The sequence below is a fragment of the Semicossyphus pulcher genome, unplaced genomic scaffold (assembly GCF_022749685.1).
Source record: "Semicossyphus pulcher isolate SPU_LCO1_2020_fin unplaced genomic scaffold, fSemPul1.0.p SCAF_15, whole genome shotgun sequence".
NCBI classification, from domain to species: domain Eukaryota; kingdom Metazoa; phylum Chordata; class Actinopteri; order Labriformes; family Labridae; genus Semicossyphus; species Semicossyphus pulcher.
The window spans coordinates 10,218,550-10,234,268 of record NW_027211659.1 but is presented as its reverse complement, the minus strand read 5'-3'; the positions used below and the strand labels follow the sequence as shown (position 1 = coordinate 10,234,268).

The window sequence follows — 15,719 nt, the reverse complement described above, 5'->3', positions numbered from 1 at the left end:
ACATTTACAAATGTGCCTCTCATTCTCTCTGAATAGATTATCACAGGATGCACCACAGAACGCCACAGGAAGTCATTTCTGCCTGTTGCCATCAAACTCTACAACTTCTTTTAACTTTATTCTGGTCCTTTAAAATCACCATAGATCCATTTCTGAGCATTTATTCTTTGTCTCTTATATTATTGCATGCAATGCATATATTTGACATTTTTTCTTACTTCTATTTTATACCATATATTTCTCTATACTTTAGATATGGATAGATAGGGAATTTCCCCCAGGGGATCAATAAAGTGTTTCTGATTCTGATGTTTCCCATGCTGGCATATAGTGCCAAACAAAGTATAAACTATTCACCAAAAAAAGTGCTGTGATGATTCTGCTTTGGTGTTGGTTTTGTTGTATTGTTTGTGTCTGTTCTCTCTTCTCCTCCCCTTTCTGTTCTCCTTCTACTGCAGGAGGTTCACATGTGTGGCAGGGGGTGCGGCTGGCTCCTGCAGCAGCAGACGAGACACACCAGTTTCCACTCAGCTCGTCTACCCGCCTATATAAGCCTGGTTTTCACTCCACTACTCTGCCAGATAATCCCGTGTTGCTCGGAAGTGCTCGCTGTACTTTCTGTGGATGCATTTCTAGTAGCAATTTTGCTGCCACTTTTCGCAGTGCTTCTTTTGGTTGTATATTTTGTACATACCTGTGTTTTTCCCCGTGCTCAGGTGTCCTGTGTGCCTCGCCAGAGTTTTTTCCTCGTGCTCAGCCCTCATCGGAGGGCGTTTTTTCGAGTCAGCCAGCTCCCCGCCTCCACTGCCTGCTCCTTAGTTGTTATTGTGTACAATAAACTCTTTTATACATACTTACCAGTGTCAGTCGTTGGGGTCCAAACCAAAGCAAAACCTAACAAGTGCTACACTTACGTAAATGTCACAAAAGCAAATAAGATTTCAGGGGAGCCCATACCACCCCTAGCCACCCCCTGATTATGCCCCTGGACACCGTCAAAGATGTCCCCCACTATAATTATTTAGAATAAAACCATACGCGACTCGTCTCAGGGCTGTACTTCATTGTTTTTATTAAATAAATGTCTTGTAGTTCAACCATTTAACCTCTAGGGGGCACAGAATCACAATTTAGGCCTGTTGAGTTGATTTGAGTTGACCTCGCTGAAATCACCACATAACACTGTTAGGCACATTCATTGGTGGCTCATAGTGCAGGACAGAAAGACATTCAACACAGCATATTATTAATAAAACCATCCTATACAAAACAGGAAAAGTGACAATTAACATCGCTTTACATAAAACATTACAAGCAATAAGAAAAAACATAAACACAATGCAATATAAAAGACAATAAAAAAGGGATATGAATAGGAAAAAAATACAAAGTTGATAAAACAAAATAATAATAACATAAGGAAGAGGGGTACAAAAAAAAATAAGCAGAAATTATAATAAGTTCTGAAGTTCTTATTTTAAAGAACTGAGATTGCAAATTTGTTGCTTAAGTGGTGCACAAAAAAATGAGGCCTTCATTCCTCTGGCTGGATTCGTTTTTTTCCATCATAATTTCTCTCTTGATCTTTCCAACACCTCTCGTGTTTCTTAGTCAGCTTTAATCTGACCTTCAAGCTTGTCAGGCCAAAAACTGAACTGAGCCCCTCCAAGTACTGACTCCTCTATTCTGTATTCCACACAGCTCCGGGGTTGAGGAGGAGGCACCTGTAAGGGCAGAAAGTTAAATAAACTCCAAGAATGAAATGCTTTGAGAGATGTTAGAGTGTTTAAGTTCGAGTAAAGATAAAATTCTTCAGACCTCCTCCACAAACTGAACATGATACAGGACACAGCTCAGGGTTCTGCTCCTCATTAAGTCCTGGTTTCCGGTTCGGGTCTTGCTTTGTCTGCAGGGATAAAATCATAACAAATGATATAACCCCATTTTACCTTTTTAGTTTTCAAACACGTGAATATGACAGACAGAGAGCTGGAAACTGTTTTGGATGAAGGGTGGCATGGGAGCAGTGGCAGAGGAAGCAGTGGCAGAGGAAGCAGTGGCAGAGGAAGCACTCAGATCCTTAACTTAACTAGAAGTAACAAATAAACGTTATCATGTAAAAATACTCAATACATTCCAAGTAAAAGTATTTAATGTTAAACCCGTCTTGAGGAAATATAAAGGAGATTATCAGCAAAATCAACCAAAGTAATTAATGTAATCTTCCAATATGTTTTTCAATGATTGATAATCCGTTTGAATAGTTAAAAAAATACCCAACACAACTTTGGAGTTGCCACGGAATTTTCTAGTCCCCTCATTGATTAATCATCATGAGGTATTACTATTACATTGTTCATACTGATCTATCAGTGTAAAGGACATTTCACCGTTAAGCTGGTTGAGATGGTGCTGATTTGGAGTACATGTAATACATTTGGTTTAGGTGGTTTCCGACGTAGGGGTCAGACCGCTGTAAGGATCATGAAATACCTCTGAGGGTCTGTGAGAAGATTCTAAAGGTTAGCTAACATAATGTCAACATAATGCTAACATAATGTTAGCTAAGTATGTTAACCATAGACTGTATGAAAAGATGGACGACATGACAGCTCCCTAAAAGCGAAGCCAAAACATCTCCAGCACCTCCTGCTGACTGGCTGCAGTACAGGTCATAAAGCCCACCTCCATGTTAACAGATGCGACAGATGAGTCAAACTATAAAATCAAAATACACGCCAAATACATTTTTCTTAAACATGGTTTCTGTCATAATAGTTAGTTCTTATCATGCTGATTTACGTCCAAGTGTTCATTTTTCTGACCAGTTTATTTTTAAATAGCAATTTGATGCTGTAAAAAGGATGATTGACAGCTCTGTTGACAAATACGGCTCCTGCAGCCGATCTGTTCCGGATTAGCAGAGTAGAGTAGTTAGGAAATGTAACTAAAACAATCACTACAGTCACTGAAGTTTCCATATCTGTGAACGTCTGCTTCAGACCAGCACAAAGAAGCTGTTCTGTTGTTAAAATACGCCGGCGTGAAGGACCTTTGCTGTTTTCTTCGGTAAGTTAAGTGTTTGTTTTGGTTAGCGGAAGTGGCTACGGCGAAGATGGCAGCGCCTATCACGGGGGCTATTTTGGCATCAATTTGGTACAGTGAGAGCAGATGGAGATGCGTCGTCCATCTATATATACAGTCATTGATGTTGACTAGGTATTTTTTCAAAGCTAACTTTATGTTAACAAGGAATTTAAATATCAAACTGTGGTATTAGCTTTCAGCTACTTTCAAGCTCCCAGTGATGTTTTCTAGTAAGTGGCTGGATGCTAACGTTAGCTGTTGCCTTTCCGTAGCAAATGGGTAACCCAATATGTGGTTTTATCTTTAATTATGACCAGATTTTACTCCAAACTTTCACAGGTCATTGTCTTTTCAGTTGCTGATCAAGCTGTAATCTATACTAACAACAACATATGACACAGAGCAGTATGACATTACAGCATTTTAGCTAGAATGACATCAGAGGAAAATGGGCTGCTGTAGAATATGTTCAACAATATTACTGTTTGAAATAAAGTCATCAATTTATTGAACACTTGGAGTCCTACATTAAGACGTCAGCTGCATCTTTTTTATTTTTAAACAACATATGTAGTTTATATATACTATAAGATATAGGCGATGTAGAGATGCTAGAAAATGTAGAAAGGTAAAATGCAACAAGCTCACTCTATACCGATTGATGCTGCATGCTTGAGGAGGTCATTGTAGGCGAAGATAAAGTAAAGGCATGTGAATTAAGCAACATTTAGCACACACAGAACTAAAATAAAAGAATTACTCACGTGCAGATGCAGACAGCTGAAATGATGCCACACAGAAACAATCCAATTACAGGTGGGAGTATATATCCATCCCCCAGTGAACCGATATCTGCACCGATTTCTGCATCAAATCAGATCTGAATTACTTTAAGTAGCACGCACTCAGAGCTATCAGATACACTGTGTGTCGTGTGGAGATGATAAGTACGGCTTTATGCAATACTTACCCTCAGAATTTTTAGACACTGTTAAATTCCACTTTTTAGTCCTTACACCAGATGCATCATTTAAAGAACATGTATAGACACCTGCATCATCGTGTTGAGCATTAGAAATATTCAGTGTTGAAGGTAAGTTTACGTCTATTCTGAATCTGTCAGAGGTGAAATTTGAAAAAGTCTCACTGTGTGAGATTGAATGAATAAAAAGAAATCTGTCTTTGCTCCAGCGGATTTGTGTCGGACTTGCTGTGGATATGTTGCAAGTGAACATGACAGACGCTCCCAGGGAAGCCAGTTTATGACTGTCGTCAACTGGCAGATTCCCTACAACTGAATGAAACAATCAATTAATATAAAACAAAATCTGTAATTAAACTTTAAAGAAACGAATGCTAAAATATCTCCACTGTACCTGCAAAGACTTGACACGTAAACAGTAGTTGAATGAAGAGCAGAGCAGCTGGGTTCAGGAGGAACATGGTGACCATCACACAGACACTGGCAGACTGAAAGTTCAGCATCAGCCTTGAAGTATAATTGTGGAGGTGGCTCAGAGAACAGGAAGTGGTTAGTTATTTTTCACTTTCTCAAACCTAAAGTTTGTGTGACAAACTGCTGAATCTATCCATTAGATGTGCAATGTTCAATTGCAGGAAAACCACTTCTGCGAATGGTGAACCTGTTTGTGACCAAAAGTGTGAACAAGGATGTAAGTCATGTGGGAAACAAACCTATCTATCTATCTATCTATCTATCTATCTATCTATCACACTTTGCAATGTTCAGCTGCAGGACAATAAATCCTGTGCATGCTGAACCTGTTTTACCCACAAAGTGACCAAAGTATGTGTAAACTGCTCAGCTTTAGAAGCACAATAACAACATCCTAAACTTCCACATTTACACCACCAAGAGGAGTCAACAGTGTCTACAAAGAGCTGTTTTCTCACGGTTTCATGAGGGAATAAAATGTGATACTGTTAAAGGAATCAATCCTGTTTACATTTACAAATGTGCCTCTCATTCTCTCTGAATAGATTTTCACAGGATGCACCACAGAACGCCACAGGAAGTAATTTCTGCCTGTTGCCATCAAACTCTACAACTCCTTTTAACTTTATTCTGGTCCTTTTAAATCACCATAGATCCATTTCTGAGCATTTATTCTTTGTCTCTTATATTATTGCATGCAATGCATATATTTGACATTTTTTCTTACTTCTATTTTATACCATATATTTCTCTATACTTTAGATATGGATAGATAACCCTTATAGTGAATGCACTGGTTTTAATGAGCTATCAGTGTTCCTCTCCTCTGGTTGGCTTCCCACAAAGCAACTGCTTTGAGATGAATAAATAGAGGCGAGTGCCCCTCATATTTGTCCATGTCACTGTTAGCTTTTAGCTTATAGCCTTTGAATGTCTCGTCGTCTCAGTAGGCAGCGTAGATCGAGTTGAGCCTCTCCATGTACTGACTCCTTCGCTTGTTGTTTGTCCTCCTCTCTGCGCCACTCTGCGTCTGCGGGAGCTGATTCTGTTTAGACAGAAATGTAAATGAAGTTCACTGCTCGCTCGGAGACAAAAAACCTGACAAAGGTTTAAAGACGACAAAGCTCTACTGACCTCTGCTGCTGCTGACTCCAGGTGAAACTGCTCCTGGTTTGGTGTTTTGGCCCTCATTCTTCTGCAGAGAGAAGAAGACGTTATGACACTCCACTGCTGAGCACGTTTCAGGTGTTACAGATTGAGTTCCCTACTTTTATAACTCTTCTGTTGTGCTTCAATGTAACTGAACTGGATGCATAAATGCACGTTTTAAAACCTGTACATATCAAGCTAAATGAACCACATGGCTAGAGACCACATGAGTCTGAAAGTTTCATATGTTTGTAACTTGTGTTGCAACAAAGTGACAGTTTAAATATGCAGCGACACAATATCTGTGAATGAGCTCGGCACTCAAATATAGTAAACTTAAAACTATAGAGAGTAGTACTCACCTGCAGAGGCAGACGACTGAAACGATGCCCAGCAGAAACAATCCAATTACAGGTGTGAATATGTATACAAAATACCACAGGAAACTGATATCTGGACCGATTTCTGCATCAAATCAGATCTGAATTACTTTAAGTAGCACGCACTCAGAGCTATCAGATACACTGTGTGTCGTGTGGAGATGATAAGCACGGCTTTATGCAATACTTACCTTCAGGTTTTTCAGACACTGTTAAATTCCACTTTATAGTCCTTACACCAGATACATCATTTAAAGTACATGTATAGACACCTGCATCATCATGTTGAGCATTAGAAATATTCAGTGTTGAAGGTAAGTTTACGTCTATTCTGAATCTGTCAGAGGTGAAATTTGAAAAAGTCTCATTGTGTGAGATTGAATGAGTAAAACGAAATCTGTCTTTGCTCCAGCGGATTTGTGTCAGATTTGTTGTGGATTTGTTGCAAGTGAACATGACAGACGCTCCCAGGGAAGCCAGTTTATGACTGTCGTCAACTGTCAGATTCCCTACAACTGAATGAAACAATCAATTAATATAAAACAAAATCTGTACTTAAACTTTAAAGAAAAGAATGCTAAAATATCTCCACTGTACCTGCAAAGACTTGACACGTAAACAGTAGTTGAATGAAGAGCAGAGCTGCTGGGTTCAGGAGGAACATGGTGACCATCACACAGACACTGACAGACTGAAAGTTCATCATCAGCCTTGAAGTATAATTGTGGCGGTGGCTCAGAGAACAGGAAGTGGTTAGTTATTTTTCAGTTTCTCAAACCTAAAGTTAGTGTGAAGTTAGTGCAATTTTTGAAAGCAAGAATGTAAGTCACGTAGGAAACAAACTGATCCATCTATCTATCAATCTATCAATCTGTCTATCTATCTATCTATCTATCTATCTATCTATCTATCTATCTATCTATCTATCACACTCTGCAATGTTCAGCTGCAGGACAATAACTCCTGTGCATGCTGAACCTGTTTTACCCACAAAGTGACCAAAGTATGTGTAAACTTCTCAGCTTTAGAAGCACAATAACAACATCCTAAACTCCCACATTTACACCACCAAGAGGAGTCAACAGTGTCTAAAATGAGCTGTTTTCTCACGGTTTCATGAGGGAATAAAATGTGATACTGTTAAAGGAATCAATTCTGTTTACATTTACAAATGTGCCTCTCATTCTCTCTGAATAGATTATCACAGGATGCACCACAGAACGCCACTGGAAGTCATTTCTGCCTGTTGCCATCAAACTCTACAACTCCTTTTAACTTTATTCTTGTCATTTTAAATCACCATAGATCCATTTCTGAGCATTTATTCTTTGTCTCTTATATTATTGCATGCAATGCATATATTTGACATTTTTTCTTACTTCTATTTTATACCATATATTTCTCTATACTTTAGATATGGATAGATAGGGAATTTCCCCCAGGGGATCAATAAAGTGTTTCTGATTCTGTTTCCCATGCTGGCATATAGTGCCAAACAAAGTATAAACTATTCACCAAAAAAAGTGCTGTGATGATTCTGCTTTGGTGTTGGTTTTGTTGTATTGTTTGTGTCTGTTCTCTCTTCTCCTCCCCTTTCTGTTCTCCTTCTACTGCAGGAGGTTCACGTGTGTGGCAGGGGGTGCGGCTGGCTCCTGCAGCAGCAGACGAGACACACCAGTTTCCACTCAGCTCGTCTACCCGCCTATATAAGCCTGGTTTTTCACTCCACTACTCTGCCAGATAATCCCGTGCTGCTCGGAAGTGCTTGCTGTACTTTCTGTGGATCCATTTCTAGTAGCAATTCTGCTGCCACTTTTCGCAGTGCTTCTTTTGGTTGTATATTTTGTACATACCTGTGTTTCTCCTCGTGCTCAGGTGTCCTGTGTGCCTCGCTGCTTCGCCAGAGTTTTTTCCTCGTGCTCAGCCCTCATCGGAGGGCGTTTTTTCGAGTCAGCCAGCTCCCCGCCTCCACTGCCTGCTCCTTAGTTGTTATTGTGTACAATAAACTCTTTTATACATACTTACCAGTGTCAGTCGTTGGGGTCCAAACCAAAGCAAAACCTAACAAGTGCTACACTTACGTAAATGTCACAAAAGCAAATAAGATTTCAGGGGAGCCCATACCACCCCTAGCCACCCCCTGATTATGCCCCTGGACACCGTCAAAGATGTCCCCCACTATAATTATTTAGAATAAAACCATACGCGACTCGTCTCAGGGCTGTACTTCATTGTTTTTATTAAATAAATGTCTTGTAGTTCAACCATTTAACCTCTAGGGGGCACAGAATCACAATTTAGGCCTGTTGAGTTGATTTGAGTTGACCTCGCTGAAATCACCACATAACACTGTTAGGCACATTCATTGGTGGCTCATAGTGCAGGACAGAAAGACATTCAACACAGCATATTATTAATAAAACCATCCTATACAAAACAGGAAAAGTGACAATTAACATCGCTTTACATAAAACATTACAAGCAATAAGAAAAAACATAAACACAATGCAATATAAAAGACAATAAAAAAGGGATATGAATAGGAAAAAAATACAAAGTTGATAAAACAAAATAATAATAACATAAGGAAGAGGGGTACAAAAAAATAAGCAGAAATTATAATAAGTTCTGAAGTTCTTATTTTAAAGAACTGAGATTGCAAATTTGTTGCTTAAGTGGTGCACAAAAAAATGAGGCCTTCATTCCTCTGGCTGGATTCATTTTTTTCCATCATAATTTCTCTCTTGATCTTTCCAACACCTCTCGTGTTTCTTATTCAGCTTTAATCTGACCTTCAAGCTTGTCAGGCCAAAAACTGAACTGAGCCCCTCCAAGTACTGACTCCTCTATTCTGTATTCCACACAGCTCCGGGGTTGAGGAGGAGGCACCTGTAACGGCAGAAAGTTAAATAAACTCCAAGAAGGAAATGCTTTGAGAGATGTTAGAGTGTTTAAGTTCGAGTAAAGATAAAATTCTTCAGACCTCCTCCACAAACTGAACATGATACAGGACACAGCTCAGGGTTCTGCTCCTCATTAAGTCCTGGTTTCCGGTTCGGGTCTTGCTTTGTCTGCAGGGATAAAATCATAACAAATGATATAACCCCATTTTACCTTTTTAGTTTTCAAACACGTGAATATGACAGACAGAGAGCTGGAAACTGTTTTGGATGACGGGTGACATGGGAGCAGTGGCAGAGGAAGCAGTGGCAGAGGAAGCACTCAGATCCTTAACTTAACTTGAAGTAACAAATAAACGTTATCATGTAAAAATACTCAATACGTTCCAAGTAAAAGTATTTAATGTTAAACCCGTCTTGAGGAAATATAAAGGAGATTATCAGCAAAATCAACCAAAGTAATTAATGTAATCTTCCAATATGTTTTTCAATGATTGATAATCCGTGTGAATAGTTAAAAAAATACCCAACACAACTTTGGAGTTGCCACAGAATTTTCTAGTCCCCTCATTGATTAATCATCATGAGGTATTACTATTACATTGTTCATACTGATCTATCAGTGTAAAGGACATTTCACCGTTAAGCTGGTTGAGATGGTGCTGATTTGGAGTACATGTAATACATTTGGTTTAGGTGGTTTCCGACGTAGGGGTCAGACCGCTGTAAGGATCATGAAATACCTCTGAGGGTCTGTGAGAAGATTCTAAAGGTTAGCTAACATAATGTCAACATAATGCTAACATAATGTTAGCTAAGTATGTTAACCATAGACTGTATGAAAAGATGGACGACATGACAGCTCCCTAAAAGCGAAGCCAAAACATCTCCAGCACCTCCTGCTGACTGGCTGCAGTACAGGTCATAAAGCCCACCTCCATGTTAACAGATGCGACAGATGAGTCAAACTATAAAATCAAAATACACGCCAAATACATTTTTCTTAAACATGGTTTCTGTCATTATAGTTAGTTCTTATCATGCTGATTTACGTCCAAGTGTTCATTTTTCTGACCAGTTTATTTTTAAATAGCAATTTGATGCTGTAAAAAGGATGATTGACAGCTCTGTTGACAAATACGGCTCCTGCAGCCGATCTGTTCCGGATTAGCAGAGTAGAGTAGTTAGGAAATGTAACTAAAACAATCACTACAGTCACTGAAGTTTCCATATCTGTGAACGTCTGCTTCAGACCATCACAAAGAAGCTGTTCTGTTGTTAAAATACGCCGGCGTGAAGGACCTTTGCTGTTTTCTTCGGTAAGTTAAGTGTTTGTTTTGGTTAGCGGAAGTGGCTACGGCGAAGATGGCAGCGCCTATCACGGGGGCTATTTTGGCATCAATTTGGTACAGTGAGAGCAGATGGAGATGCGTCGTCCATCTATATATACAGTCATTGATGTTGACTAAGTATTTTTTCAAAGCTAACTTTATGTTAACAAGGAATTTAAATATCAAACTGTGGTATTAGCTTTCAGCTACTTTCAAGCTCCCAGTGATGTTTTCTAGTAAGTGGCTGGATGCTAACGTTAGCTGTTGCCTTTCCGTAGCTAATGGGTAACCCAATATGTGGTTTTATCTTAAATTATGACCAGATTTTACTCCAAACTTTCACAGTTCATTGTCTCTTCAGTTGCTGATCAAGCTGTAATCTATACTAACAACATATGACACAGAGCAGTATGACATTACAGCATTTTAGCTAGAATGACATCAGAGGAAAATGGGCTGCTGTAGAATATGTTCAACAATATTACTGTTTGAAATAAAGTCATCAATTTATTGAACACTTGGAGTCCTACATTAAGACGTCAGCTGCATCTTTTTTATTTTTAAACAACATATGTAATTTATATATACTATAAGATATAGGCGATGTAGAGATGCTAGAAAATGTAGAAAGGTAAAATGCAACAAGCTCACTCTATACCGGTTGATGCTGCAGGCTCGAGGAGGTCATTGTAGGCGAAGATAAAGTAAAGGCATGTGAATTTAGCAACATTTAGCACACACAGAACTAAAATAAAAGAATTACTCACATGCAGATGCAGACAGCTGAAATGATGCCACACAGAAACAGTCCAGTTACAGGTTGGAGTATGTATCCATCCCGCAGTGAACCGATATCTGGACGGTTTTCTGCATCAAATCAGATCTGAATTACTTTAAGTAGCACGCACTCAGAGCTATCAGATACACTGTGTGTCGTATGGAGATGATAAGCACGGCTTTATGCAATACTTACCTTCAGGTTTTTCAGACACTGTTAAATTCCACTTTATAGTCCATATACCAGATGAATCAGCTAAAGTACATGTATAGACACCTGCATCATCATGTTGAGCATTAAAAATATTCAGTGTTGAAGGTAAGTTTACGTCTATTCTGAATCTGTCAGAGGTGAAATTTGAAAAAGTCTCATTGCATAAGGTAAAATGAGTAAAACGAAATCTGTCTTTGCTCCAGTTGCTTTGTGTCAGACTTGCTGTGGATATGTTGCAAGTGAACATGACAGACTCTCCCAGGGACACCAGTATATTACTGTCGAAAGAAAAGAATAATAAAATATCTCCACTGTACCTGCAAAGACTTGACATGTAAACAGTAGTTGAATGAAGAGCAGAGCTGCTGGGTTCAGGAGGAACATGGTGACCATCACACAGACACTGACAGACTGAAAGTTCAGCATCAGTCTTGAAGTATAATTGTGGCGGTGGCTCAGAGAACAGGAAGTGGTTAGTTATTTTTTACTTTCTCAAACCTAAAGTTAGTGTGAAGTTAGTGCAATTTTTGAAAGCAAGAATGTAAGTCACGTAGGAAACAAACTGATCTATCTATCTATCTATCTATCTATCTATCACACTTTGCAATGTTCAGCTGCAGGACAATAACTCCTGTGCATGCTGAACCTGTTTTACCCACAAAGTGACCAAAGTATGTGTAAACTTCTCAGCTTTAGAAGCACAATAACAACATCCTAAACTTCCACATTTACACCACCAAGAGGAGTCAACAGTGTCTACAAAGAGCTGTTTTCTCACGGTTTCATGAGGGAATAAAATGTGATACTGTTAAAGGAATCAATCCTGTTAACATTTACAAATGTGCCTCTCATTCTCTCTGAATAGATTATCACAGGATGCACCACAGAACGCCACAGGAAGTCATTTCTGCCTGTTGCCATCAAACTCTACAACTTCTTTTAACTTTATTCTGGTCCTTTAAAATCACCATAGATCCATTTCTGAGCATTTATTCTTTGTCTCTTATATTATTGCATGCAATGCATATATTTGACATTTTTTCTTACTTCTATTTTATACCATATATTTCTCTATACTTTAGATATGGATAGATAGGGAATTTCCCCCAGGGGATCAATAAAGTGTTTCTGATTCTGATGTTTCCCATGCTGGCATATAGTGCCAAACAAAGTATAAACTATTCACCAAAAAAAGTGCTGTGATGATTCTGCTTTGGTGTTGGTTTTGTTGTATTGTTTGTGTCTGTTCTCTCTTCTCCTCCCCTTTCTGTTCTCCTTCTACTGCAGGAGGTTCACATGTGTGGCAGGGGGTGCGGCTGGCTCCTGCAGCAGCAGACGAGACGCACCGGTTTCCACTCAGCTCGTCTACCCGCCTATATAAGCCTGGTTTTCACTCCACTACTCTGCCAGATAATCCCGGGTTGCTCGGAAGTGCTTGCTGTACTTTCTGTGGATACATTTCTAGTAGCAATTCTGCTGCCAGTTTTTGCAGTGCTTCTTTTGGTTGTATATTTTGTACATACCTGTGTTTTTCCTGTGCTCAGGTGTCCTGTGTGCCTCGCTGCTTCGCCAGAGTTTTTTCCTCGTGCTCAGACCTCATCGGAGGGCGTTTTTTCGAGTCAGCCAGCTCCCCGCCTCCACTGCCTGCTCCTTAGTTGTTATTGTGTACAATAAACTCTTTTATACATACTTACCAGTGTCAGTCGTTGGGGTCCAAACCAAAGCAAAACCTAACAAGTGCTACACTTACGTAAATGTCACAAAAGCAAATAAGATTTCAGGGGAGCCCATACCACCCCTAGCCACCCCCTGATTATGCCCCTGGACACCGTCAAAGATGTCCCCCACTATAATTATTTAGAATAAAACCATACGCGACTCGTCTCAGGGCTGTACTTCATTGTTTTTATTAAATAAATGTCTTGTAGTTCAACCATTTAACCTCTAGGGGGCACAGAATCACAATTTAGGCCTGTTGAGTTGATTTGAGTTGACCTCGCTGAAATCACCACATAACACTGTTAGGCACATTCATTGGTGGCTCATAGTGCAGGACAGAAAGACATTCAACACAGCATATTATTAATAAAACCATCCTATACAAAACAGGAAAAGTGACAATTAACATCGCTTTACATAAAACATTACAAGCAATAAGAAAAAACATAAACACAATGCAATATAAAAGACAATAAAAAAGGGATATGAATAGGAAAAAAATACAAAGTTGATAAAACAAAATAATAATAACATAAGGAAGAGGGGTACAAAAAAATAAGCAGAAATTATAATAAGTTCTGAAGTTCTTATTTTAAAGAACTGAGATTGCAAATTTGTTGCTTAAGTGGTGCACAAAAAATGAGGCCATCATTCCTCTGGCTGGATTCGTTTTTTTCCATCATAATTTCTCTCTTGATCTTTCCAACACCTCTCGTGTTTCTTATTCAGCTTTAATCTGACCTTCAAGCTTGTCAGGCCAAAAACTGAACTGAGTCCCTCCAAGTACTGACTCCTCTATTCTGTATTCCACACAGCTCCGGGGTTGAGGAGGAGGCACCTGTAAGGGCAGAAAGTTAAATAAACTCCAAGAAGGAAATGCTTTGAGAGATGTTAGAGTGTTTAAGTTCGAGTAAAGATAAAATTCTTCAGACCTCCTCCACAAACTGAACATGATACAGGACACAGCTCAGGGTTCTGCTCCTCATTAAGTCCTGGTTTCTGGTTCGGGTCTTGCTTTGTTTGCAGGGATAAAATCATAACAAATTATATAACCCCATTTTACCTTTTTAGTTTTCAAACACATGAATATGACAGACAGAGAGCTGGAAACTGTTTTGGATGAAGGGTGGCATGGGAGCAGTGGCAGAGGAAGCAGTGGCAGAGGAAGCACTCAGATCCTTAACTTAACTTGAAGTAACAAATAAACGTTATCATGTAAAAATACTCAATACATTCCAAGTAAAAGTATTTAATGTTAAACCCGTCTTGAGGAAATATAAAGGAGATTATCAGCAAAATCAACCAAAGTAATTAATGTAATCTTCCAATATGTTTTTCAATGATTGATAATCCGTGTGAATAGTTAAAAAAATACCCAACACAACTTTGGAGTTGCCACAGAATTTTCTAGTCCCCTCATTGATTAATCATCATGAGGTATTACTATTACATTGTTCATACTGATGTTTCAGTGTAATTGACATTTCATTGTTAAGCTGGTTGAGATGGTGCTCATTAAAAAGGATGATTGACAGCTCTTTTGACAAATACGGCTCCTGCAGCCGATCTGTTCCGGATTAGCCGAGTAGAGTAGTTAGGAAATGTAACTAAAACTTTCACAACAGTCACTGAAGTTTCCATATCTGTGAACGCCTGCTTCAGACCAGCACAAAGAAGCTGTTCTGTTGTTAAAATACGCCGGCGTGAAGGACCTTTGCTGTTTTCTTCAGTAAGTTAAGTGTTTGTTTTGGTTAGCGGAAGTGGCTACGGCGAAGATGGCAGCGCCTATCACGGGGGCTATTTTGGCATCAATTTCGTACATTGAGAGCAGATGGAGATGCGTCGTCCATCTATAAATACAGTCATTGATGTTGACTAATTATTTTTTCAAAGCTAACTTTATGTTAACAAGGAATTTAAATATCAAACTGTGGTATTAGCTTTCAGCTACTTTCAAGCTCCCAGTGATGTTTTCTAGTAAGTGGCTGGATGCTAACGTTAGCTGTTGCCTTTCCATAGCTAATGGGTAACCCAATATGTGGTTTTATCTTAAATTATGACCAGATTTTACTCCAAACTTTCACAGTTCATTGTCTTTTCAGTTTCTGATCAAGCTGTAATCTATACTAACAACAACATATGACACAGAGCAGTATGACATTACAGCATTTTAGCTAGAATGACATCAGAGGAAAATGGGCTGCTGTAGAATATGTTCAACAATATTACTGTTTGAAATAAAGTCATCCATTTATTGAACACTTGGAGTCCTACATTAAGACGTCAGCTGGATCTTTTTTATTTTTAAACAACATATGTAGGTTTCTTGTTTTAACATGCAAACGTATCACTTTTTAATAATTATTTAGTCGCACAACATGAGAAATATCTTGTTATAATGTGAAAGGAAGAGAATATTTGTACATTGAAACTGAACAAATAATGTTTTGTCTTGGAAGATATAGGCGATGTAGAGATGCTAGAAAATGTAGAAAGGTAAAATGCAACAAGCTCACTCTATAACGATTGATGCTGCAGGCTTGAGGAGGTCATTGTAGGCGAAGATAAAGTAAAGGCATGTGAATTAAGCAACATTTAGCACACACAGAACTAAAATAAAAGAATTACTCACGTGCAGAGGCAGACAGCTGAAATGATGCCACACAGAAACAGTCCAGTTACAGGTGTGAGTATATATCCATCCCC

The 15,719-nt window shown here is 38.9% G+C and overlaps 4 long non-coding RNA genes across 5 annotated transcripts; all 4 read right to left on the bottom strand.

Moving 5' to 3' along the window:
- Positions 1 to 1,659: 1,659 nt before the first annotated feature.
- Positions 1,660 to 3,937, bottom strand: LOC138592907 (uncharacterized). The gene is made up of 3 exons (XR_011308231.1): positions 3,852 to 3,937; positions 1,819 to 1,906; positions 1,660 to 1,724 (listed from the first exon to the last, which is right to left on the bottom strand). It is a non-coding gene; the product is annotated as an uncharacterized lncRNA (long non-coding RNA).
- A 1,600-nt stretch (positions 3,938 to 5,537) lies between these two features.
- On the bottom strand, positions 5,538 to 6,127 carry LOC138591982 (uncharacterized). Its single transcript, XR_011308202.1, has 3 exons — positions 6,055 to 6,127; positions 5,678 to 5,738; positions 5,538 to 5,588 (listed from the first exon to the last, which is right to left on the bottom strand). It is a non-coding gene; the product is annotated as an uncharacterized lncRNA (long non-coding RNA).
- A 2,162-nt stretch (positions 6,128 to 8,289) lies between these two features.
- LOC138592854 (uncharacterized) lies at positions 8,290 to 11,154 on the bottom strand. 2 transcript variants are annotated; one of them, XR_011308227.1, is made up of 3 exons: positions 11,071 to 11,154; positions 9,056 to 9,143; positions 8,290 to 8,961 (listed from the first exon to the last, which is right to left on the bottom strand). It is a non-coding gene; the product is annotated as an uncharacterized lncRNA (long non-coding RNA). The 2 variants fall into 2 exon arrangements; XR_011308226.1 differs by lacking the exon at positions 11,071 to 11,154 and having other exon boundaries at positions 9,056 to 9,187.
- Positions 11,155 to 13,180: 2,026 nt separating this feature from the next.
- LOC138592869 (uncharacterized) lies at positions 13,181 to 14,041 on the bottom strand. Its single transcript, XR_011308229.1, has 2 exons — positions 13,946 to 14,041; positions 13,181 to 13,851 (listed from the first exon to the last, which is right to left on the bottom strand). It is a non-coding gene; the product is annotated as an uncharacterized lncRNA (long non-coding RNA).
- Between the last annotated feature and the right edge of the window lie 1,678 nt (positions 14,042 to 15,719).